The sequence below is a fragment of the Hyla sarda genome, unplaced genomic scaffold (assembly GCF_029499605.1).
Source record: "Hyla sarda isolate aHylSar1 unplaced genomic scaffold, aHylSar1.hap1 scaffold_401, whole genome shotgun sequence".
Taxonomy (NCBI): domain Eukaryota; kingdom Metazoa; phylum Chordata; class Amphibia; order Anura; family Hylidae; genus Hyla; species Hyla sarda.
In genome coordinates this window covers 174,189-190,524 of record NW_026610418.1, presented here as the reverse complement: position 1 = coordinate 190,524, position 16,336 = coordinate 174,189, and the positions used below count along the sequence as shown (strand labels likewise).

Sequence of the window (16,336 nt, the reverse complement as noted above, 5' to 3'; positions counted from 1 at the left end):
GCAACAGATTAAAATGTCAACTGCACCCGGGACTCCCAGCCAGTCTCCCATGCTGGTACTTACCAGGCCCTAAGCTGGGTATCAGTTTGCGATCTGACGAGAGCAGGCGCGTTCAGCTTAGGATGGCCATTGACAGCTTCATGCTTTTTATACTGTGCATTTAAGCATCAATAAATCCTTTTCGGAATCGGAACGGAAGGCGACAACAGAGCAAAATGTCATCTGCACCCGGGATTCCCAGCCAGTCTCCCATGCAGGTACTTACTGGGCCCTAAGCTGGGTAGCAGTCTGCGATCTGACGAGAGCAGGCGCGATCAGCTTAGGATGGCCATTGACTTCTTCACGCCTTGTATATTGTGGATTTAAGCATCAATAAATATTTTTATTAATCGGAGAGGAAGGCGGCAACAGAGCAAAATGTCAATGGCACCTTGGATTGCCAGCCAGTCTCCCATGCCGGTAACTGTCGGGCAGCAGTCTGCGATCTGAGGAGAGCAGGCACTTCAGGCTTAGGATGGCCGTTGACAGCTTCACACCCTGTATGTTGTGTATTTAAGCATCAATAAATCCTTTTCCGAATCGGAGCGGAAGGCGGCAACAGATTAAAATGTCAACTGCACCCGGGATTCCCAGCCAGTCTCCCATGCTGGTACTTACCAGGCCCTAAGCTGGGTAGCAGTCTGCGATCTGACGAGAGCAGGCGCGTTCAGCTTAGGATGGCCGTTGACAGCTTCACACTTTGTATACTGTGGATTTAAGCATCAATAAATCCTTTTCGGAATCGGAGCGGAAGGCGGCAACAGAACAAAATGTCAACGACACCTGGGATTCCCAGCCAGTCTCCCATGCTGGTACTTACCGGGCCCTAAGCTGGGTAGCAGTCTGCGATCTGACGAGAGCAGGCGCGTTCAGCTTAGGATGGCCGTTGACAGCTTCAAACTTTGTATACTGTGCATTTAAGCATCAATAAATCCTTTTCGGAATCGGAACGGAAGGCGGCAACAGAGCAAAATGTCAACGGCAGCCGGGATTCCCAGCCAGTGTCCCATGCCGGTACTTACCGGGCCCTAAGATCTGTACCAGTCTGCGATCTGACGAGAGCAGGCGCGTTAAGCTTAGGATGGCCGTCGACAGCTTCACACCTTGTATACTGTGGATTTAAGCATCAATAAATTATTTTCGGAATCGGAGCGGAAGGCAGCAATAGAGCAAAATGGCAACGGCACCCGGGATTCCCAGCCAGTCTCCCATGCCAATACTTACCGGGCCCTAAGCTGGGTAGCAGTCTGCGATCTGACGAGAGCAGGCACGTTCAGCTTAGGTTGGCCATTGACAAATTCATGCTTTTTATACTGTGCATTTAAGCATCAATAAATCCTTTTCGGAATCGGAACGGAAGGCGGCAACAGAGCAAAATGTCAACTGCACCCGGGATTCCCAGCCAGTCTCCCATGCCGGTACTTACTGGGCCCTAAGCTGCGTAGCAGTCTGCGATCTGACGAGAGCAGGCGCGCTCAGCTTAGGATGGCCGTTGACATCCTCACGCCTTGTATACTGTGGATTTAAGCATCAATAAATATTTTTTTTTAATCGGAGAGGAAGGCGGCAACAGAGCAAAATGTCAATAGCATCTTGGATTGCCAGCCAGTCTCCCATGCCCGTACTTGCCGGGCAGCAGTCTGCGATCTGACAAGAACAGGCGCATTCAGCTTAGGATAGCCGTAGACGGCTTCACACCCTGTATACTGTGGATTTAAGCATCAATAAATCCTTTTCGGAATCGAAGCAAAATGTCTACAGAGCTACAGAGCAAAATGTCAACAACACCTGAGATTCCCAGCCAGTCTCCCATGCAGGTACTTACCGGGCCCTAAGCTGGGTAGCAGTCTGCGATCTGACGAGAGCAGGCGCGTTCAGCTTAGGATGGCCGTCGACAGCTTCACACCTTGTATACTGTGGATTTAAGCATCAATAAATTCTTTTCGGAATCGGAGCGGAAGGCAGCAATAGAGCAAAATGTCAACGGCAACCGGGATTCCCAGCCAGTCTCCCATGCCAGTACTTACCGGCCCTAAGCTGGGTAGCAGTCTTTGATCTGACGAGAGCAGGCACGTTCAGCTTAGGATGGCCATTGACAGCTTCATGATTTTTATACTGTGAATTTAAGCATCAATAAATCCTTTTCGGAATCGGAACGGAAGGCGGCAACAGAGCAAAATGTCAACTGCACCCGGGATTCCCAGCCAGTCTCCCATGCCGGTACTTACTGGGCCCTAAGCTGGGTAGCGGTCTGCGATCTGACGAGAGCAGGCGCGTTCAGTTTAGGATGGCCGTTGACATCTTCCCGCCTTGTATATTGTGGATTTAAGCATCAATAAATATTTTTATTAATCGGAGAGGAAGGCGGCAACAGAGCAAAATGTCAATGGCACCTTGGATTGCCAGCCAGTCTCCCATGCCGGTATCTGCCGGGCAGCAGTCTGCGATCTGAGGAGAGCAGACACGTTCAGCTTAGGATGGCCGTTGACAGCTTCACACCCTGTATATTGTGGATTTAAGCATCAATAAATCCTTTTCCGAATCGGAGCGGAAGGCGGCAACAGATTAAAATGTCAACTGCACCCGAATTCCAGCCAGTCTCCCATGCTGGTACTTACCGGGCCCTAAGCTGGGTAGCAGTCTGCGATCTGACGAGAGCAGGCGCGTTCAGCTTAGGTTGGCCGTTGACAGCTTCTCACCCTTTATACTGTGCATTTAAGCATCAATAAATCCTTTTCGGAATCGGAACGGAAGGCGGCAACAGAGCAAAATGTCAACGGCAGCCGGGATTCCCAGCCAGTGTCCATTGCCGGTACTTACCGGGCCCTAAGATCTTTACCAGTCTGCGATCTGACGAGAGCAGGCGCGTTAAGCTTAGTATGGCCGTCGACAGCTTCACACCTTGTATACTGTGGATTTAAGCATCAATAAATTATTTTCGGAATCGGAGCGGAAGGCAGCAATAGAGCAAAATGTCAACGGCACCCGGGATTCGCAGCCAGTCTCCCATGCCAATACTTACCGGGCCCTAAGCTGGGTAGCAGTCTGCGATCTGACGAGAGAAGGCGCGTTCAGCTTAGGATGGCCATTGAAAAATTCATGCTTTTTATACTGTGCATTTAAGCATCAATAAATCCTTTTCGGAATCGGAACGGAAGGCGGCAACAGAGCAAAATGCCAACTGCACCCGGGATTCCCAGCCAGTCTCCCATGCCGGTACTTACTGGGCCCTAAGCTGCGTAGCAGTCTGCGATCTGACGAGAGCAGGCGCGTTAAGCTTAGGATGGCCGTTGACATCTTCACGCCTTGTATACTGTGGATTTAAGCATCAATAAATATTTTTTTTAATCGGAGAGGAAGGCGGCAACAGAGCAAAATGTCAATAGCACCTTGGATTGCCAGCCAGTCTCCCATGCCCGTACTTGCTGGGCAGCAGTCTGCGATCTGACAAGAACAGCCGCATTCAGCTTAGGATAGCCGTAGACGGCTTCACACCCTGTATACTGTGGATTTAAGCATCAATAAATCCTTTTCCGAATCGGAGCGGAAGGCGGCAACAGATTAATGTGTCAACTGCACCTGGGATTCCAGCCAGTCTCCCATGCTGGTACTTACCGGGCCCTAAGCTGGGTAGCAGTCTGCGATCTGACGAGAGCAGGCGCGTTCAGCTTAGGTTGGCCGTTGACAGCTTCTCGCCCTTTATACTGTGCATTTAAGCATCAATAAATCCTTTTCGGAATCGGAACGGAAGGCGGCAACAGAGCAAAATGTCAACGGCAGCCGGGATTCCCAGCCAGTGTCCATTGCCGGTACTTACCGGGCCCTAAGATCTTTACCAGTCTGCGATCTGACGAGAGCAGGCGCGTTAAGCTTAGTATGGCCGTCGACAGCTTCACACCTTGTATACTGTGGATTTAAGCATCAATAAATTATTTTCGGAATCGGAGCGGAAGGCAGCAATAGAGCAAAATGTCAACGGCACCCGGGATTCGCAGCCAGTCTCCCATGCCAATACTTACCGGGCCCTAAGCTGGGTAGCAGTCTGCGATCTGACGAGAGAAGGCGCGTTCAGCTTAGGATGGCCATTGAAAAATTCATGCTTTTTATACTGTGCATTTAAGCATCAATAAATCCTTTTCGGAATCGGAACGGAAGGCGGCAACAGAGCAAAATGCCAACTGCACCCGGGATTCCCAGCCAGTCTCCCATGCCGGTACTTACTGGGCCCTAAGCTGCGTAGCAGTCTGCGATCTGACGAGAGCAGGCGCGTTAAGCTTAGGATGGCCGTTGACATCTTCACGCCTTGTATACTGTGGATTTAAGCATCAATAAATATTTTTTTTAATCGGAGAGGAAGGCGGCAACAGAGCAAAATGTCAATAGCACCTTGGATTGCCAGCCAGTCTCCCATGCCCGTACTTGCTGGGCAGCAGTCTGCGATCTGACAAGAACAGCCGCATTCAGCTTAGGATAGCCGTAGACGGCTTCACACCCTGTATACTGTGGATTTAAGCATCAATAAATCCTTTTCCGAATCGGAGCGGAAGGCGGCAACAGATTAAAGTGTCAACTGCACCTGGGATTCCAGCCAGTCTCCCATGCTGGTACTTACCGGGCCCTAAGCTGGGTAGCAGTCTGCGATCTGACGAGAGCAGGCACGTTCAGCTTAGGTTGGCCATTGACAGCTTCTTGTCCTTTATACTGTGCATTTAAGCATCAATAAATCCTTTTCGGAATCGGAACGGAAGGCGGCAACAGAGCAAAATGTCAACGGCAGCCGGGATTCCCAGCCAGTGTCCCATGCCGGTACTTACCGGGCCCTAAGATCTGTACCTGTCTGCGATCTGACGAGAGCAGGCGCGTTAAGCTTAGGATGGCCGTCGACAGCTTCACACCTTGTATACTGTGGATTTAAGCATCAATAAATCCTTTTCGGAATCGGAACGGAAGGCGGCAACAGAGCAAAATGTCAACTGCACCCGGGATTCCCAGCCAGTCTCCCATGCCGGTACTTACTGGGCCCTAAGCTGCGTAGCAGTCTGTGATCTGATGAGAGCAGGCGCGTTCAGCTTAGGATGACCGTTGACATCTTCACGCCTTGTATACTATGGATTTAAGCATCAATAAATATTTTTTTTAATCGGAGAGGAAGGCGGCAACAGAGCAAAATGTCAATAGCACCTTGGATTGCCAGCCAGTCTCCCATGCCCGTACTTGCCGGGCAGCAGTCTGCGATCTGACAAGAACAGGCGCATTCAGCTTAGGATAGCCGTAGACGGCTTCATACCCTGTATACTGTGGATTTAAGCATCAATAAATCCTTTTCGGAATTGAAGCAAAATGTCTACAGAGCTACAGAGCAAAATGTCAACAACACCTGAGATTCCCAGCCAGTCTCCCATGCTGGTACTTACCGGGCCCTAAGATCTGTACCAGTCTGCGATCTGACGAGAGCAGGCGTGTTTAGCTTAGGATGGCCGTTGACAGCTTCACACCCTGTATATTGTGGATTTAAGCATCAATAAATCCTTTTCCGAATCGGAGCGGAAGGCGGCAACAGAGCAAAATGACAACTGCATCCGGGATTCCCAGCCAGTCTCCCATGCCGGTACATACTGGGCCCTAAGCTGGGTAGCAGTCTGCGATCTGACGAGAGCAGGCGCGTTAAGCTTAGGATGGCCGTCGACAGCTTCACACCCTGTATATTGTGGATTTAAACATCAATAAATCCTTTTCTGAATCGGAGCGGAAGGCGGCAACAGATTAAAATGTCAACTGCACCCGGGATTCCCAGCCAGTCTCCCATGCTGGTACTTACCAGGCCCTAAGCTGGGTAGCAGTCTGCGATCTGACGAGAGCAGGCGCGTTCAGCTTTGGATGGCCGTTGACAGCTTCACACTTTGTATACTGTGGATTTAAGCATCAATAAATAATTTTCGGAATCGGAGCAGAAACAGAGCAAAATGTCAACTGCACCCGGGATTCCCAGCCAGTCTCCCATGCTGGTACTTACCAGGCCCGAAGCTGGGTAGCAGTCTGCGACCTGACGAGAACAGGCGCATTCAGCTTAGGATGGCCGTAGACATCTTCACACCCTGTATACTGTGGATTTAAGCATCAATAAATACTTTTCGGAATCGGAGCGTAAGGCGGCAACAGAGCAAAATGTCAACGACACCTGGGATGCCCAGCCAGTCTCCCATGCTGGCACTTACCGGGCCCTAAACTGGGTAGCAGTCTGCGATCTGACGAGAGCAGGCGTGTTCAGCTTAGCATGGCCGTTGACAGCTTTTCGCCCTTTATACTGTGCATTTAAGCATCAATAAATCCTTTTCGGAATCGGAACGGAAGGCGGCAAAATAGCAAAATGTCAACGGCAGCCGGGATTCCCAGCCAGTCTCCCATGCCGGTACTTACCGGGCCCTAAGATCTGTACCAGTATGCGATCTGACGAGAGCAGGCACGTTAAGCTTAGGATGGCCGTCGACAGCTTCACACCTTGCATACTGTGGATTTAAGCATCAATAAATTATTTTCGGAATCGGAGCGGAAGGCAGCAATACAGCAAAATGTCAACGGCACCCGGGATTCCCAGGCAGTCTCCCATGCCAGTACTTACCGGGCCCTAAGCTGGGTAGCAGTCTGCGATCTGACGAGAGCAGGCGCGTTCAGCTTAGGATGGCCGTTGACAGCTTTTCGCCCTTTATACTGTGCATTTAAGCATCAACAAATCCTTTTCGGAATCGGAACGGAAGGCGGCAAAATAGCAAAATGTCAACGGCAGCCGGGATTCCCAGCCAGTCTCCCATGCCGGTACTTACCGGGCCCTAAGATCTGTACCAGTCTGCGATCTGACGAGAGCAGGCGCGTTAAGCTTAGGATGGCCGTCGACAGCTTCACACCTTGTATACTGTGGATTTAAGCATCAATAAATCCTTTTCCGAATCGGAGCGGAAGGCGGCAACAGATTAAAATGTCAACTGCACCCGGGATTCCCAGCCAGTCTCCCATGCTGGTACTTACCAGGCCCTAAGCTGGGTAGCAGTCTGCGATCTGACGAGAGCAGGCGCGTTCATCTTAGGATGGCCATTGACAGCTTCATGCTTTTTAAACTGTGCATTTTAGCATCAATAAATCCTTTTCGGAATCAGAGAGGAAGGCGGCAACAGAGCAAAATGTCAATAGCCGGGCACCAGTCTGCGATCTGACAAGAACAGGCACATTCAGCTTAGGATAGCCATAGACGGCTTCACACCCTGTATACTGTGGATTTAAGCATCAATAAATCCTTTTAGGAATCGGAGCGGAAGGCGGCTACAGAGCAAAATGTCAACAACACCTGGGATTCCCAGCCAGTCTCCCATGCTGGTACTTACCAGGCCCTAAGCTGGGTAGCAGTCTGCGATCTGACGAGAGCAGGCGCGTTCAGCTTAGGATGGCAGTTGACAGCTTCACAGCCTTTATACTGTGCATTTAAGCATCAATAAATCATTTTCCGAATCGGAGCGGAAGGCGGCAACAGAGCAAAATGTCAACTGCACTCGGGATTCCCAGCCAGTCTCCCATGTCGGTACTTACTGGGCCCTAAGCTGGGTAGCAGTCTGTGATCTGACGAGAGCAGGCGCGTTCAGCTTAGGATGGCTGTTGACATCTTTATGCCTTGTATATTGTGGATTTAAGCATCAATAAATCATTTTCGGAATCGGAACGGAAGGCGGCAACAGAGTAAAATGTCAACGGCAGCCGGGATTCCCAGCCAGTGTCCCATGTCGGTACTTACCGGGCCCTAAGATCTGTACCAGTCTGCAATCTGACGAGAGCAGGCGCGTTCAGCTTAGGATGGCCGTTGACAGCTTCACGCCCTTTATACTGTGCATTTAAGCATCAATAAATCCTTTTCCGAATCGGAGCGGAAGGCGGCAACAGAGCAAAATGTCAAATGCACCCGGGATCCCCAGCCAGTCTCCCATGCCGGTACTTACTGGGCCCTAAGCTGGGTAGCAGTCTGCGATCTGACAAGAGCAGGCGCGTTCAGCTTAGGATGGCTGTTGACATCTTTACGCCTTGTATATTGTGGATTTAAGCATCAATAAATTTTTTTATTAATCGGAGAAGAAGGCGGCAACAGAGCAAAATGTCAATGGCACCTTGGATTGCCAGCCAGTCTCCCATGCCTGTATCTGCCGGGCAGCAGTCTGCGATCTGAGGAGAGCAGGCACGTTCAGGCTTAGGACGGCCGTTGACAGCTTCACACCCTGTATATTGTGGATTTAAGCATCAATAAATCCTTTTCCGAATCGGAGCGGAAGGCGGCAACAGATTAAAATGTCAACTGCACCCGGGATTCACGGCCAGTCTCCCATGCTGGTACTTACCAGGCCCTAGCAGTCTGCGATCTGACGAGAGCAGGCGCGTTCAGCTTAGGATGGCCGTTGACAGCTTCACACTTTGTATACTGTGGATTTAAGCATCAATAAATAATTTTCGGAATCGGAGCAGAAACAGAGCAAAATGTCAACTGTACTCGGGATTCCCAGCCAGTCTCCCATGCTGGTACTTACCAGGCCCGAAGCTGGGTAGCAGTCTGCGATCTGACGAGAACAGGCGCATTCAGCTTAGTATGGCTGTAGACATCTTCACACCCTGTATACTGTGGATTTAAGCATCAATAAATCCTTTTCGGAATCGGAACGGAAGGCGGCAACAGAGCAAAATGTCAACGACACCTGGGATTCCCAGCCAGTCTCCCATGCTTTTACTTACCGGGCCCTAAGCTGGGTAGCAGTCTGCGATCTGACGAGAGCAGGCACGTTCAGCTTAGGATGGCCGTTGACAGCTTCTTGCCCTTTATACTGTGCATTTAAGCATCAATAAATCCTTTTCGGAATCGGAACGGAAGGCGGCAACAGAGCAAAATGTCAACGGCAGCCGGGCATTCATAGCCAGTGTCCCATGCCGGTACTTACCGGGCCCTAAGATCTGTACCAGTCTGCGATCTGACGAGAGCAGGCGCGTTAAGCTTAGGATGGCCGTCGACAGCTTCACACCTTGTATACTGTGGATTTAAGCATCAATAAATTCTTTTCGGAATCGGAGCGGAAGGCAGCAATAGAGCAAAATGTCAACGGCACCCGTGATTCCCAGCCAGTCTCCCATGCCAGTACTTACCGGGCCCTAAGCTGGGTAGCAGTCTGCGATCTGACGAGAGCAGGCGCGTTCAGCTTAGGATGGCCGTTGACATCTTCACGCCTTGTATATTGTGGATTTAAGCATCAATAAATATTTTTTTAATCGGAGAGGAAGGCGGCAACAGAGCAAAATGTCAATAGCACCTTGGATTGCCAGCCAGTCTCCCATGCCCGTACTTGCCGGGCAGCAGTCTGCGATCTGACAAGAACAGGCGCATTCAGCTTAGGATAGCCGTAGACGGCTTCACACCCTGTATACTGTGGATTTAAGCATCAATAAATCCTTTTCGGAATCGGAGCAAATATCTACAGAGCTACAGAGCAAAATGTCAACAACACCTAAGATTCCCAGCCAGTCTCCCATGCTGGTACTTACGGGGCCCTAAGCTGGGTAGCAGTCTGCGATCTGATTAGAGCAGGCGAGTTCAGCTTAGGATGGCTGTTGACAGCTTCATGTCCTTTATACTGTGCATTTAAGCATCAATAAATCCTTTTCCGAATCGGAGCGGAAGGCGGCAACAGATTAAAATATCAACTGCACCCGGGATTCCCAGCCAGTCTCCCATGCTGGTACTTACCAGGCCCTAAGCTGGGTAGCAGTCTGCGATCTGACGAGAGCAGGCGCGTTCAGCTTAGGATGGCCGTTGACAGCTTCTCGCCCTTTATACTGTGCATTTAAGCATCAATAAATCCTTTTCGGAATCGGAATCGGAATCGTAACGGAAGGCGGCAACAGAGCAAAATGTCAACGGCAGCCGGGATTCCCAGCCAGTGTCCCATGCCGGTACTTACCGGGCCCTAAGATCTGTACCAGTCTGCGATCTGACGAGAGCAGGCGCTTTAAGCTTAGGATGGCCGTCGACAGCTTCACACCTTGTATACTGTGGATTTAAGCATCAATAAATTCTTTTCGGAATCGGAGCAATAGAGCAAAATGTCAACGGCAACCGGGATTCCCAGCCAGCCTCCCATGCCAGTACTTACCGGGCCCTAAGCTGGGTAGCAGTCTGTGATCTGACGAGAGCAGGCGCGTTCAGCTTAGGATGGCCATTGACAGCTTCATGCTTTTTATACTGTGCATTTAAGCATCAATAAATCCTTTTCGGAATCGGAACGGAAGGCGGCAACAGAGCAAAATGTCAACTGCACCCGGGATTCCCAGCCAGTCTCCCAGGCCGGTACTTACTGGGCCCTAATCTGGGTAGCAGTCTGCGATCTGACGAGAGCAGGCGCGTTCAGCTTAGGATGGCCATTGACATCTTCACGCCTTGTATATTGTGGATTTAAGCATCAATAAATATTTTTATTAATCGGAGAGGAAGGCGGCAACAGAGCAAAATGTCAATGGCACCTTGGATTGCCAGCCAGTCTCCCATGCCTGTATCTGCCGGGCAGCAGTCTGCGATCTGAGGAGAGCAGGCACGTTCAGGCTTAGGATGGCCATTGACAGCTTCACACGCTGTATATTGTGGATTTAAGCATCAATAAATCCTTTTCCGAATCGGAGCGGAAGGCGGCAACAGATTAAAATGTCAACTGCACCCGGGATTCCCAGCCTGTCTCCCATGCTGGTACTTACCAGGCCCTAAGCTGGGTAGCAGTCTGCGATCTGACGAGAGCAGGCGTGTTAAGCTTAGGATGGCGGTTGACAGCTTCACACTTTGTATACTGTGGATTTAAGCATCAATAAATAATTTTCGGAATCGCAGCAGAAACAGAGCAAAATGTCAACTGCACCTGGGATTCCCAGCCAGTCTCCCATGTCGGTACTTACTGGGCCCTAAGCTGGGTAGCAGTCTGCGATCTGACGAGTGCAGGCGCGTTCAGCTTAGGATGGCTGTTGACATCTTTACGCCTTGTATATTGTGGATTTAAGCATCAATAAATATTTTTATTAATCGGAGAAGAAGGCGGCAACAGAGCAAAATGTCAATGGCACCTTGGATTGCCAGCCAGTCTCCCATGCCGGTATCTGCCGGGCAGCAGTCTGCAATCTGAGGAGAGCAGGCACGTTCAGGCTTAGGATGGCCGTTGACAGCTTCACACCCTGTATATTGTGGATTTAAGCATCAATAAATCCTTTTCCGAATCGAAGCGGAAGGCGGCAACAGATTAAAATGTCAACTGCACCCGGGATTCCCAGCCAGTCTCCCATGCTGGTACTTACCAGGCCCTAAGCTGGGTAGCAGTCTGCGATCTGACGAGAGCAGGCGCGTTCAGCTTAGGATGGCCGTTGACAGCTTCACACTTTGTATACTGTGGATTTAAGCATCAATAAATAATTTTCGGAATCGGAGCAGAAACAGAGCAAAATGTCAACTGCACTTGGGATTCCCAGCCAGTTTCCCATGCTGGTACCTACTGGGCCCGAAGCTGGGTAGCAGTCTGCGATCTGACAAGAACAGGCGCATTCAGCTCAGGATGGCCGTAGACATCTTCACACCCTGTATACTGTGGATTTAAGCATCAATAAATCCTTTTCGGAATCGGAGCGGAAGGCGGCAACAGAGCAAATTGTCAACTGCACCCGGGATTCCCAGCCAGTCTCTCATGCCGGTACTTACTGGGCCCTAAGCTGCGTAGCAGTCTGCGATCTGACGAGAACAGGCGCGTTCAGCTTAGGATGGCCGTTGACATCTTCATGCCTTGTATACTGTGGATTTAAGCATCAATAAATATTTTTTTAAATCGGAGAGGAAGGCGGCAACAGAGCAAAATGTCAACGACACTTGGGATTCCCAGCCAGTCTCCCATGCTGGTACTTACCAGGCCCTAAGCTGGGTAGCAGTCTGCGATCTGACGAGAGCAGGCGCGTTCAGCTTAGGATGGCTGTTGACAGCTTCTCGCCCTTTATACTGTGCATTTAAGCATCAATAAATCCTTTTCGGAATCGGAACGGAAGGCGGCAACAGAGCAAAATGTCAACGGCAGCCGGGATTCCCAGCCAGTGTACCATGCCGGTACTTACCGGGCCCTAAGATCTGTACCAGTCTGCGATCTGACGAGAGCAGGCGCGTTAAGCTTAGGATGGCCGTCGACAGCTTCACACCTTGTATACTGTGGATTTAAGCATCAATAAATTCTTATCGGAGCGGAAGGCAGCAATAGAGCAAAATGTAAACAGCACCCGGGATTCCCAGCCAGTCTCCCATGCCAGTACTTACCAGGCCCTAAGCTGGGTAGCAGTCTGCGATCTGACAAGAGCAGGCGCATTCAGCTTAGGATGGCCATTGACAGCTTCATGCTTTTTATACTGTGCATTTAAGCATCAATAAATCCTTTTCGGAATCGGAACGGAAGGCGGCAACAGAGCAAATTGTCAACAGCACCCGGGATTCCCAGCCAGTCTCTCATGCCGGTACTTACTGGGCCCTAAGCTGCGTAGCAGTCTGCGATCTGACGAGAACAGGCGCGTTCAGCTTAGGATGGCCGTTGACATCTTCATGCCTTGTATACTGTGGATTTAAGCATCAATAAATATTTTTTTAAATCGGAGAGGAAGGCGGCAACAGAGCAAAATTTCAATAGCACCTTGGATTGCCAGCCAGTCTCCCATGCCCGTACTTGCCGGGCAGCAGTCTGCGATCTGACAAGAACAGGCGCATTCAGCTTAGGATAGCCGTAGAATGCTTCACATCCTGTATACTGTGGATTTAAGCATCAATAAATCCTTTTCGGAATCGGAGCGGAAGGCGGCTACAGAGCAAAATGTCTACAACACCTGGGATTCCCAGCCAGTCTCCCATGCTGGTACTTACCGGGCCCTAAGCTGGGTAGCAGTCTGCGATCTGACGAGAGCTGGCGCGTTCAGCTTAGGATGGCCGTTGACGGCTTCACGCCCTTTATACTGTGCATTTAAGCATCAATAAATCCTTTTCCGAATCGGAGCGGAAGGCGGCAACAGATTAAAATGTCAACGGCACCCAGGATTCCCAGCCAGTCTCCCATGCTGGTACTTACCAGGCCCTAAGCTGGGTAGCAGTCTGCGAGCTGACAAGAGCAGGCGCATTCAGCTTAGGATGGCCATTGACAGCTTCATGCTTTTTATACTGTGCATTTAAGCATCAATAAATCCTTTTCGGAATCGGAACGGTAGGCGGCAACAGAGCAAAATGTCAACGGCAGCCGGGATTCCCAGCCAGTGTCCCATGCCGGTACTTACCGGTCCCTAAGATCTGTACCAGTTTGCGATCTGACGAGAGCAGGCGCGTTAAACTTAGCATGGCCGTCGACAGCTTCACACCTTGTATACTGTGGATTTAAGCATCAATAAATTATTTTCGGAATCGGAACGGAAGGCGGCAACAGAGCAAAATGTCAACGGCAGCCTAGATTCCCAGCCAGTGTCCCATGCCGGTACTTACCGAGCCCTAAGATCTGTACCAGTCTGCGATCTGACGAGAGCAGGCGCGTTAAGCTTAGGATGGCCGTCGACAGCTTCACACCTTGTATACTGTGGATTTAAGCATCAATAAATTCTTTTCGGAATCGGAGCGGAAGGCAGCAATAGAGCAAGATGTCAATGGCAATGGCAACCGGGATTCTCAGCCAGTCTCCCATGCCAGTACTTACCGGGCCCTAAGCTGGGTAGCAGTCTGCGATCTGACAAGAGCAGGCGCGTTCAGCTTAGGATGGCCTTTGACAGCTTCGTGTTTTTTATACTGTGCATTTAAGCATCAATAAATCCTTTTCGGAATCGGAACAGAAGGCGGCAACAGAGCAAAATGTCAACTGCACCCGGGATTCCCAGCCAGTCTCCCATGCCGGTACTTACTGGGCCCTAAGCTGCGTAGCAGTCTGCGATCTGACGAGAGCAGGCGCGTTCAGCTTAGGATGGCCGTTGACATCTTCACGCCTTGTATACTGTGGATTTAAGCATCAATAAATATTTTTTTTAATCGGAGAGGAAGGCGGCAACAGAGCAAAATGTCAATAGCACCTTGGATTGCCAGCCAGTCTCCCATGCCCGTACTTGCCGGGCAGCAGTCTGCGATCTGACAAGAACAGGCGCATTCAGCTTAGAATAGCCGTAGACGGCTTCACACCCTGTATACTGTGGATTTAAGCATCAATAAATCCTTTTCGAAATCGGAGCAAAATGTCTACAGAGCTACAGAGCAAAATGTCAACAACACCTGAGATTCCCAGCCAGTCTCCCATGCTGGTATTTACCAGGCCCTAAGCTGGGTAGCAGTCTGCGATCTGACGAGAGCAGGCGCGTTCAGCTTAGAATGGCCGTTGACAGCTTCACGCCCTTTATACTGTGCATTTAAGCATCAATAAATCCTTTTCCGAATCGGAGCGGAAGGCGGCAACAGAGCAAAATGTCAACGACACCTGGGATTCCCAGTCAGTCTCCAATGCTGGTACTTACCGGGCCCTAAGCTGGGTAGCAGTCTGCGATCTGACGAGAGCAGGCGCGTTCAGCTTAGGATGGCCGTTGACATCTTCACGCCTTGTATATTGTGGATTTAAGCATCAATAAATATTTTTATTAATCGGAGAGGAAGGCGGCAACAGAGCAAAATGTCAATGGCACCTTGGATTGCCAGCCAGTCTCCCATGCCGGTAACTACAGGGCAGCAGTCTGCGATCTGACGAGAGCAGGCACGTTCAGCTTAGGATGGCCGTTGACATCTTTACGCCTTGTATATTGTGGATTTAAGCAGCAATAAATATTTTTATTATTCGGAGAAGAAGGCGGCAACAGAGCAAAATGTCAATGGCACCTTGGATTGCCAGCCAGTCTCCCATGCCTGTATCTGCCGGGCAGCAGTCTGCGATCTGAGGAGAGCAAGCACGTTCAGCTTAGGATGGCCGTTGACAGTTTCACACTTTGTATACTGTGGATTTAAGCATCAATAAATAATTTTCGGAATCGGAGCAGAAACAGAGCAAAATGTCAACTGCACCCGGGATTCCCAGCCAGTCTCCCATGCTGGTACTTACCAGGCCCGAAGCTGGGTAGCAGTCTGCGATCTGACGAGAACAGGCGCATTCAGCTTAGGATGGCCGTAGACATCTTCACACCCTGTATACTGTGGATTTAAGCATCAATAAATCCTTTTCGGAATCGGAGCAGAAGGCGGCAACAGAGCAAAATGTCAACGACACCTGGAATTCCCAGTCAGTCTCCCATGCTGGTACTTACCGGGCCCTAAGCTGGGTAGCAGTCTGCAATCTGACGAGAGCAGGCGCGTTCAGCTTAGGATGGCCGTTGACAGCTTCTCGCACTTTATACTGTGCATTTAAGCATCAATAAATCCTTTTCGGAATCGGAACGGAAGGCGGCAACAGAGCAAAATGTCAACGGCAGCCAGGATTCCCAGCCAGTGTCCCATGCCGGTACTTACCGGGCCCCAAGATCTGTACCAGTCTGCGATCTGACGAGAGCAGGCACGTTCAGCTTAGGATGGCCATTGACAGCTTCATGCTTTTTATACTGTGCATTTAAGCATCAATAAATCCTTTTCGGAATCGGAACGGAAGGCGGCAACAGAGCAGAATGTCAACTGCACCCGGGATTCCCAGCCAGTCTCCCATGCCGGTACTTACTGGGCCCTAAGCTGCGTAGCAGTCTGCGATCTGACGAGAGCAGGCGCGTTCAGCTTAGGATGGCCGTTGACATCTTCACGCCTTGTATACTGTGGATTTAAGCATCAATAAATATTTTTTTTAATCGGAGAGGAAGGCGGCAACAGAGCAAAATGTCAATAGCACCTTGGATTGCCAGGCAGTCTCCCATGCCCGTACTTGCCGGCCAGCAGTCTGCGATCTGACGAGAGCAGGCGCGTTCAGCTTAGGATGGCCGTTGACAGCTTCACACTTTGTATATTGTTTATTTAAGCATCAATAAATCCTTTTCGGAACGGAACGGAAGGCGGCAACAGAGCAAAATGTCAACGGCAGCCGGGATTCCCAGCCAGTGTCCCATGCCGGTACTTACCGGGCCCTAAGATCTGTACCAGTCTGCGATCTGACCAGAGCAGGCGCGTTCAGCTTAGGATGGCCGTTGACAGCTTCACACTTTTTATACTGTGGATTTAAGCATCAATAAATAATTTTCGGAATCGGAGCAGAAACAGAGCAAAATGTCAACTGCACCCGGG

At 50.3% G+C, this 16,336-nt stretch overlaps 8 pseudogenes; all 8 read right to left on the bottom strand.

The window, feature by feature from the left end:
* Window positions 1-608: 608 nt before the first annotated feature.
* LOC130333141 (5S ribosomal RNA) lies at window positions 609-728 on the bottom strand (annotated as a pseudogene).
* Window positions 729-810: 82 nt separating this feature from the next.
* On the bottom strand, window positions 811-930 carry LOC130333194 (5S ribosomal RNA; annotated as a pseudogene).
* Window positions 931-6,609: 5,679 nt separating this feature from the next.
* LOC130333184 (5S ribosomal RNA) lies at window positions 6,610-6,729 on the bottom strand (annotated as a pseudogene).
* Window positions 6,730-7,366: 637 nt separating this feature from the next.
* LOC130333156 (5S ribosomal RNA) lies at window positions 7,367-7,486 on the bottom strand (annotated as a pseudogene).
* A 1,672-nt stretch (window positions 7,487-9,158) lies between these two features.
* Window positions 9,159-9,278, bottom strand: LOC130333224 (5S ribosomal RNA; annotated as a pseudogene).
* A 2,067-nt stretch (window positions 9,279-11,345) lies between these two features.
* LOC130333140 (5S ribosomal RNA) lies at window positions 11,346-11,465 on the bottom strand (annotated as a pseudogene).
* Window positions 11,466-14,552: 3,087 nt separating this feature from the next.
* LOC130333111 (5S ribosomal RNA) lies at window positions 14,553-14,672 on the bottom strand (annotated as a pseudogene).
* Window positions 14,673-15,329: 657 nt separating this feature from the next.
* LOC130333123 (5S ribosomal RNA) lies at window positions 15,330-15,449 on the bottom strand (annotated as a pseudogene).
* Between the last annotated feature and the right edge of the window lie 887 nt (window positions 15,450-16,336).